Below are 10,069 nucleotides of genomic sequence, written 5' to 3'. Positions count from 1 at the left end.
AAGATTTGGTGTCCAGACACTAGGATATAGCATTGTGAGGAAGAGAAGAAGGAAAGGTGAGTCCTCAGGATGTAGGAAGGATCTGAAGCAAAATTGAATCCCACAGTTAGAGTGAAGGGAGAAACCTCAATGAAAAAGAAGGAGGAGGCAGCTGGTATTTTCTCCCTGAACACAGACTCACTGCATAGGAGGGGCAGCTTAAATCTATAGATACAGGGTGACTGCTGGTTACCACAGAGGCCTCCAGAGAGAAGCACACCAATGGAGGAGAACATAGGACACAGTGGACAGCAGTGATTGTTGTTTTTCCTAGCATACCAAGACTGAGACTGCCTAAAAAAATACTGTAGGCCAACACAAAAAAACTAGGGGCAGGGCCAAGTAGGCAACAACTTCTCATTGCCAATAAACTGAAAAGGTAGGAACTTGCAACAGATTCAAAACTCAAAAGACAGCTACACCTTGAAGATATCTTTGAGAAGTAGTCATTTCTTAAGGGTTCTAAATACTACCAATAAGGCAATTTACAAGTATAAACCCTGGAATTAAACTTTTTTTTTGTCTTTTTCCTTTTTATCAGTACTGGGGATCAAACTCACGACTGCCTGCTTTCAAGGCAGGTGATTATGCCGCTGAGCTAAACTCCCAGCCCCCTGGAATTAAACTTTAAAAAATAGAAGACACTTAAATGAGATGCAACCCCAGACATCCAGCTCACCAAAGGCAAACCGTTGTGCTAAAAAAAAGCTAAAATGCAAAGATAAAAAGATTGTTATTAGCAAAAAGAGCTTTGTCATTCTGTCCTATGCTTATCACCTAGTAACCATGTAACTGGACCATCGACCACATAGTTATAGATTAACTGATGCATCGGCATACTGTTCTGTATGTGTCATCACCCTAGTAACCTGTTTGCTGTGTCACCTTTGTTCCTTTTGTGAGAGACAAATGTTCCTGAAATTGGCAGACCAAGGCTGTGAATTGGCTAACCACCCACTGTGAAATGCCTCTGACCTCAAGCAAAGGGAAACAAAAGCCTTCCTTGTTCCTTTTTTTCATTGCTATGTACTTCGCAGTTTATGAGCTATGGTTAATGGACTATAAAAATCTGTCAAAATTCTAACCCAGTTACACAGCTTTGCAAACTCCATCTGCACTGTGTCGCTAGTGCCAGCTTAAATAAAAGTGCTCTTTTTCTTTTTAAAAGATGTCTTGCTTCCTTTTTGACAACATCTAGGGGCTCATTTTTGGGGTACAACACAAACCCAGGATGTAATGAGGTGGAACAATCCAAAAGCCACCCACCTGAACTCTCTGAAATAGTAACAGCAAAAGTTAAAAGGTGAATGAGGCTCTAGAAAAAAGTCAAATCATAAATAATTCCTCAGATAACTACATAGATACTGACCACAATGAAAGACTTGCTTAGTGTCTCTACAACAGTATGAATTTTAAAAATGGAGAGGAGCTTAGTAAAATAACGGAAACCATAAATACCAAATATAAGAAAGAAATGCAATCCATAAAACAGATTCAAACGGATATGCAGGAGTTTAAAATTTTCATTGAAAGTATTCATAACAGAATAAACCAGTGTGAGGGCAGAAACTCAGACATAGAACACAAGCTTGCAATCATGAAAGTTAGCAATCATGAAAAGAAAGATTTCTTAAAAATAGAAAAGGATTATGAGAAATCAATCTAGCAGCTGCTTGATGATGCAAAGGGAAATAACAAGTTTGTTTCAAATGAGTGAAAAAGCAGGAGATAGCACAAATGACATAAAAAATCTATTCACAGAAGTCATGACAGAAAACTCTGGCACGGAAAAAATTGACACACAGGTAATTGAGGCATATAAACTCTAACTAGCCATGATGAAAAAAATCTACAAAAAGACTTATAATGGTCAAGATTTCACAAATTCAATACAACAAAAAATATTAAAAGATGTTAAGAAAAAAAAACACTTGGGGCTGGGGGTTTAGCTCAATGGCATAAGCCCCCGCTTTGCAAGTGCACAATTATGAGTTCGAACCCTGGTACTGATAAAAAAAAAAAAAAGAAATAAACCACTTAAAAAAGAAGTTCTTTCCAGACTTCTCAACACAAACACACAAGCCAAGGAGATCTTGAGGTATTTCATGCCCTAAAACAAAACAACCTCCAACCCAGATTTATGTACTCCAGAAAATTGTCTTTCAAAGTTGATGAATAAATAAGATACTTTCATGACAAAGAACACTTGAGGAAATTCATGAACATCAAACCAGTACGCATGATATTCTGAAGAACATTCTAGAAAAAGATAACAAGGATTACAACCGCATGAACCCTAACAGAATGAATCCACCAGCTGCAGCAAACAAACAAAAGTAAATGAAAGGAGACAACAACACGAAAATAACGTGACAAGAATAAGTCAATACACAATAGTTATAACCATCACTGTTAAAGGTTTCAATTCACCAATCAAAAGACACAAACTGGCAGAATAGATCAAGAAGCAAGATTCAACAATACACTGCATACAAGAAACACATTTAATTCAGAAATAAATTATTGACTGAAAGTTGAAGGATGGAAAACAATACTCCATGTGATAGAAACCCAGAAAAAAGCAGAGGTGGCTATTCTGTTTGATGGATTTCAAGCCAAGACTAAGAGACACAAAAATGGTTACTACATCCTTGTAAAGGAAACAATCGAAGAAGAAGAGAGAAATCATAAATGTATATGCACCAGATGCCAGTACATCCAACTATATAAAACAAATATTAATAGATACAAAAAATCAAATAGGCATTAATTCACTTATAATGGGAGACATCAATACTCCACTACCACAAATAGACTGATAAACTAGACAAAAATTAACAATGAAATATTAGAACTGAACCAAACTTTTGAACAAATGGGCCTAGTAGATGTCTACAGAGTGTTCCACCCCACAACATCAGAATACACATTCTTCTCAGCTACCTACAGGATGTTTTCCAAAATAGACCACGTTCTAAGTCATAGGACATGTTTAAGTAAATGCAAAGGAATTGAAATTATTCCATGCATACTATCAGAGACCATAGTGCAATGAAATTGGAAATCAATAGCAAAAGAAAACACAAGAGCTTCATAAACACATGAAAATTAAATAACACCCTCTGAACAACCAATGAGTCAAAGATGAAATTAAAGAAAAAATTATAGTTTTGACAATTAAATGCCAGTTTCTACATTAAAATGCCAAAAAATCATACCAGAATTTATGGAACACAATGAAAGCAGTCCTATGAGGGAAACATACTGGTGAATACTCATATCAGGAAGACAGAGTGAGCTCAATTAAACAAGTTTATGTTGAGCATCAAGTTTTTAGAAAAAGAAGAGTGAGTCAAAGGAGGAAATTATTAAAATTAGAGTAAAAATTAGCGGCTAAAAAAGCAATACAATCAATAAATCAAAGAGTTGATTCTTTGAAAGACTAAGTAAAATTGACAAACCCTTAGCCAACTTTTTCAAAAACAAAAGAAAGATTCTAATCCATGCCATGAAAAGGGTGAACTCACAAGAGACTCAGCAGAAATTCAGAAGATTATCAACATCAGCTTCAAGAACTGGTACTCTAATAAGATGAAAAATGAAAAAAAAAGATGGAAGTTGCAGAAGTAATTAACAAATTCCTAGATACACATGAATTACCAAATCTGAATCAAGAAGAAATAAAAAGCCCAAATAAACAAATATCAGTCAATGAAATTGAATATGTTAGTAAAAAACCTACCAACAAAGAAAGACCCAGGCTCTGATGGATTCACTACTAAATTCTACAAGAAATTTAGAGAATACCTAACACTGCTACTTCTCAAAATCTTTAATGAAATTGAAAGAGAAGCAATACTCCTAAATTCATACCTGGAAGCAAGCATTATCCTGATACCAAAACCAGAGAAGGACTTAGCCAAGAAAGGGAACTACGAGTCAATCTCCCTAATGAACATAGGCACAAAAATCCTCAATAAGATGATGTGATCCATTATTATTGTGTTCTTTCCTACAGCAGAAATTTATGTGCTCACATGATGTACATTTTACTTCAGGAACAGATTATAAACAAGAAACAGAGTGCATTTGACAAATGAATATTCCTCAAAGATAATGTACACTTTAATCTTCCATGAGTCAAGAAATTCTTGCATTTTGACTTCAACATTAGAGCATTTCTGGGAAATTCAATCACTTATTTTATAAAATTGCATTTTTAAAGTCTTAGTATGAATAGAGAATCCAATAACTTTGAGACCTAGTACTATATTTACTTTTAGATGATTTTTCAAAAGTAGTTCCAATTTGCATGAAGTTAGGATTCATTTTGCATTTATAAAACTATTCTAGAACACTGTCAGTCTTATAGATCTAATGAATGTGTGAAAGGCAGAGTTAACCATCTCACTTCTCTTTCATCATTTTTAGCAAGCTCCTCCTCCAACCCCAAGATGTGTGGCACTGAAATACTTTAAGCTAGTCCATTGGCTTTTAATAATATGAATTGATTGCACATGTAAGCCTGCACATGAGGACAGGATGACATGAGGGCATGATGTGTTCAAATTGACTTCTCATAGCATTGTTTACATTTGCAAATGAAGGAAACACAGAAGTGTCCATCAACTGGGAACTTGTTAAGTAATCTTGATACATTTACACAATGATATATTTTCAGCTAAATAAAAGAATTTAAATATATGCTGATATGGAAAATTCTCCAAAATACATTCTCAAATGAAAATAGCAGATAAAGCGTATAATTGAAAAAACTATGCTACATTTTGTATAGGAAAAGGAATAATAAAAATATGTATTTTATTTGCATAACGAAATACTGTGAAGGAGAGACCAAGATGGCAGAGCAGTAAACAACAGAGAAAATAGCCTCTCTGTGAGTCACCATGCAGACACTGGACTAGCATTTTGAGGAAGATGAGAAGGAGGAAAGTGGGCCCACTGGATCCAAGAAGAGTCTGAAGTGTGTTCTGAAGCCCATGGAGAAAATGAAGTGAGAAACTCCAATGGAAAAGCAGGTAGCCAGCAGCACCTTCTCCCTGAGACAGGTAAGCCCTGAGGGGGTCTGCAGCCCAGGGAGAAACAGTGGACTAGGGCAGCAGCACTAGCCCTAAAACAAAAAACAATTAAAGAGCCACTAGTTATTAAATGCAAAAACAGCATAGGATTTTACTTGGAAAGTGATTCTTCCAGATCTGTAAGACTAACAGTGTTCTAGAATAGTTTTATAAATGGCAGGCTGGGGGCTGGAGATTTAGCTCAATGGCATAAGCGCCTGCCTTGCAAGCAGGCAGTCGTGAGTTCAATCCCTGGTACCAATAAAAATGAAAAAGACCAAAATAAATAAATAAATAAAATAAATGGCAGGGTACAATTGGACAAGAAATCAGTTGCAGCCTCTGCCATATTGACAGTGATTAATGAAGAGCCATTTTGGGAGGGGGGGGTAAGGAATCAGAACTCATGCGTCAGGATTTCTCCATACTTATTTCCATAGTGAGTATACCAACTTACACTCCCACTACCAGTGTACAAGGATTTCTTTTTCCCGCAGAGCCTCGCCAGCTGTTATTGTTGTTGGTTGATTTCTTGATAATAGCCATTCTTTCTGAATTGAGCTAGAATCTCAGTATCATTTTAATTTGCATTCCTCAAATAATCCGTGATGTTGAACATTTTTTCATATATTTATTTGCTGTCTGTACTTCTTTATCTGAGAAGTGTCTGTTTTGGATGGCTATTTTTGCATTGGACCTTTAAATTTGGGGTGTTTGGTTTTTAAAAATTCTTTATAATTTTTAGATATTAGTCCTTTGTCTGAAGAATAACTGGTAAATTTTTCCCCATTCTGTGAATTGTCTCTTCACTCTGTTGATAGTTTCTTTTTCCATGAAAGAATCCTTCTAATAAGGTGATATCCCAGTTATCTATTCTTTGTGATAGTTCCTGTGCAATCAATTTTGCTCCTAAAGTCTGCCTACACCTGTGTCTCAAAAGTTTTGCCTATTTTATCTTCCAGCAGACAGTTTCTGTTTAAATATTTAGATCGTTGATCCAATGTGATTTTAGTAATACATGATGAGTGGTACGGATCTAGGTTTAATCTTCAGTATGTGGAAATCCAGTTTTCCCAGGACTGTTTATTAAAGAGACTATCTTTCTTCCAGTGAAGGTGTTTGGCTCCTTTGTCAAAGACAAGGCAGCTGAATATGATTGGAATTGTTTCTGCATCTTCTATTCTATTCCACTGATCCTTGAATCTGTGTGTGTGTGTGTGTGTGTGTGTGTGTGTGTGTGTGTGTGTGTTTTGTTGTCAGTACCTGCTATTTTATCGTGGTTGCTTTGTAATATAATTTCATGGCAGAGACTGTGATGCCACCTGCCTTGCCTTTGTTGACCAGAATTGCTTTTGTTGTTTTAGGTTACACAGAATTTTTTATTCATTTCTCCTTTTCTTTGTTGGTTTGGCGGGGAGGGTGAATTTTTTTTTCTTTTCTTTCGTTCCTTGTTTTTTTCTTTTTTCACTTTTCTTCTTTTTGTATTCTGTTCTTTTCTATTACTTTTATCTAATTCTATCAATTTTCTATTATTCCTTAACTGGACCCTTTATCTCACTTTTCTCTCGTCCTTCTTTTGTTTTTCACATTTTTCTTCTGCTTCCCTTTACCCAACCCCTCAATTTTTATTAGTTCTGTTATTAAGCTTTATTAATTTGTATATATTGAGTTGTCTCTGTTCTATTATAGCTGAATTCTTTTCTATTATTAATGGTAGTGTACTTGTTACATTTAGTAGAAGTACATTGTATGTCAATGTTTGGGCTTTGTGTCTAAATTATTGTAATTCTCTTTTCCCTTATTAAGGGTGGTACAGGGTCATCTACTGATTTACCTAGCATGTCAATATTTGGTTTGCCTTTATGCCTAGATTATTGTAGACTTCTTTTTCTATTGTTAACAGTGTTTACTTTTTTCATTGCTGGGACAAAATATTCAACACTCACAAGTTTAAAAAGGAAAGGTGGCTGGATTTGGTGGTGCACACGTGTGCTTTTAGTAGCTGGGAAGCTTAGGCAAGAGGATTGCCACAAGTTTGAGGCCAGCTGGGCTACACAGTGATCTCAAAGCCAGCCTGAACTACATAGAGTAATTCTGTCTCAAAAAAAAAAAAAAAAAAAAAAAAGGAAAGGTTTATTTTATCCCGATATGTAGAAGCTTCAGATTACAGTCAGCTGGCTCCAAGGCAGGGCAGCGTGGCAGAGGAGAACCTGTTTATGGCAAAGCAAAAAGCAGTGAAGCTTTCTTCTTTCTTTTTTCAATGCCATTCAACCCTTCTGTGTTCTAGGTATCTTCCCAAAACAGTTGAATACATCGCATGACAGTAATAGTATATGCATACATATGTTTATAGCAACGCAACTCATAATAGCTTGAAAGCAGTCTATATATCCATCAACAGATGAATAGAAGTGGACATGGTGGTGCATGCCTATAATCCCATTACTCAGAAGGCCGAGGCAGGAAAATCACTGCCAGTTTGAGTCCACTCTGGGCTACGTAGTGAGTTCAAAGCTGGCTTGAAATACATAGCAAGAGCCTGTCTCAAAACAAACCCTGATAGATGGATAAAGAAAACATAGTATTTTTACACAATAGAGTACTACTGTGTCATAATGAAGGTAAGTTTGAGTCATTTGTGGGAAAATGAATGTACCTGGAGACCGTAATGTGAACTGAAATTAATCAGACATGTAAGCTTAAGTATCACATGATTTCTCTTTATGAGAATCCCAAGTATAAATAATTTAAAGAGCAAAAGAAAGATAATAAGAAACAATTCAGAGAAGGACCTTTTGCAAATTGAAAGCATGCCTGAGAGTGGAAGGAGGAGTGGAGGGAAGGGGTAAGTGAGGAGAATTAAAATGTGTTATGTGTATCTGCTGCAAATAGGTACTAATAAAAATTTTAAAAGATCCAAAATGTTGGCTATTTCAGGCTTACATCTTTTTTGTTAACTATAGGAAAGTTTTATTAAAGGTCAGCTTGCAGAGCAAGTTTGGGCCAAGTCAAAGTAGGAAAAAAAGTGCACCCTACAATGTGAAAGCAGGCATCGTGGAAGTGGGGAGAGAACAGGCTTTCAGGCTGGTATCTTAAAAACTACCGAAGTAGCAGCAAAGCAGCTTCAAACATCACTTACATCTTTTTTGTTTGTTTGTTTGTTTGTTTGTTTGTTTGGGGGGCTGTGGATCAAGCCCAAAGCATCATACACACTATACAAGTGCTCCACCATGATCCACACACCAACTGTGATCTCTATTATCTTCATCCAATCTTCAGGCTTTTACTGAAGCTCTTTCATCTCACTGTAATTATCTCCTAAGAGCTCCAGCTCCAAAAACCACCACATCCAGTTTCAGCACATAAGTTTGCAGGTAGGGAGTGAGTAAGCATTCAGTTAATAACAATGAATTTACACAAATACTTCCGAAATACCCACATGGTATTAGTTCCCCAATATGTTTCCTAGTCATACCCCAAATTTATCATCCTTTGAAGCCCAAACTATCTTTCCTTTTCAAAATTTTATTGCATTATTTGAGATGCTGGAGATCGAACCCAGAGCCTTGCATATTTTCAACAAGCACTGAGCTACACCCCATTCGCATCCTTCCCCTTTTTGTTTTGTACCTTTTTCTGTGATATATATTTTATTAATCTATACTAATACATTCCATGTTACAAAAGAAATTTAGTAGAAGAATCTTCCTTTTCAATATTTGACTCTTCTAAACATAAGTAGAATTACATATACATTTTAAAATGTGTTTAGATAACAACAACAACAGAAAAACCACTTTAAATAAAATAAATTGTCCTTTTTTACAGGAGATATTGAAGTGAGCCTAATTGAGTTTTCTTTTTAACGACCTCCAAAGACAAAAGGCAGCTTAAAACATAACTAAAATGACACATGTATTTACTGTGCTGCTGGTGCCCAGCAGCGTTTTCCGTTTTCTGTAGTTCTGATGCAGGTTCCTCCTGCTCTGTTTCTCCACTTGCTCTTTCCATTGGTTCAGCGACACCATTTTATCACCGTTATCACCACTAACAAATATTGGTTTCTGACCCTGAAATTGTAAATTTCCTTTAGCAGGCCCGGGCATGGCAGTTTTATTTCCATTTCCTTTAAATCTGAGACTTTTTCATTTTATTTGTTTGGTTCTTGTTGGTCTTCTATTATTTTTTTCTAAGCTTCTTTTCTACCTCTGTTCTAGTACTTTCCAAGCCATTTCTTTGTCTCTTAACTGTAGGCTTTGCTGAGAACTGGGAATGTTTGTGTGACTGTTAGTGAACCTGTGAAGGATGAGGGGAAGACCAGGGCCTTAAGGAGCAGCCATCCTTCCCCCCACCATCTTTTTATTTTTATTTATTCTTTTTTTTTTTTGAGACAGGGTCTCTCCTTGTAGTTCAAACTGCCCTTAAACTCATGCCAATCTTCCTGCTTCAGTCTCATGAGTGCTAGGATTACAGGTATATGCTACCTCCTTTTAACAAGGAAATGATTAGACTTGTAATCTAGTTATTTCTTTGAGTTTCACTTCAATGTAAGTAAAAATTGTGTTCTTTTTCTCTAGTTGATCTTTATTTTGTGGGCTTAAATTATAATGTCCGGGTGTCCAACCCAAGTATGTAAAAGAAAATGTTTTTCCCTAATGGACATATTCAAAGCACAAGTTTATGGTGGTATTTCTAATTTTAACTCAGTACCACAAGATTCTTTCTTGTCATCCTTCATTCCATATCTGTATCTTCTTTTTCTCATAGTGATAACATTGGCTCTTCAAATAATCAATGTATTTCTTCATTTGTCAATGTTACAATACACAAATATAATTTTAGAGTTACTACATTCATATCAAAAATAGATGAAGAAGAAAGTAGATGTGTTTGCAGCCTGTTTGTACTTTTTATTATCTCTAGACTGGGGGTATACACCGAGGTACCACGCA

The sequence above is a fragment of the Cavia porcellus genome, unplaced genomic scaffold (assembly GCF_034190915.1).
Source record: "Cavia porcellus strain 051 isolate PalLab524CR breed Dunkin Hartley unplaced genomic scaffold, mCavPor4.1 scaffold_22, whole genome shotgun sequence".
NCBI lineage: Eukaryota > Metazoa > Chordata > Mammalia > Rodentia > Caviidae > Cavia > Cavia porcellus.
This window is presented reverse-complemented; position numbering follows the sequence as displayed.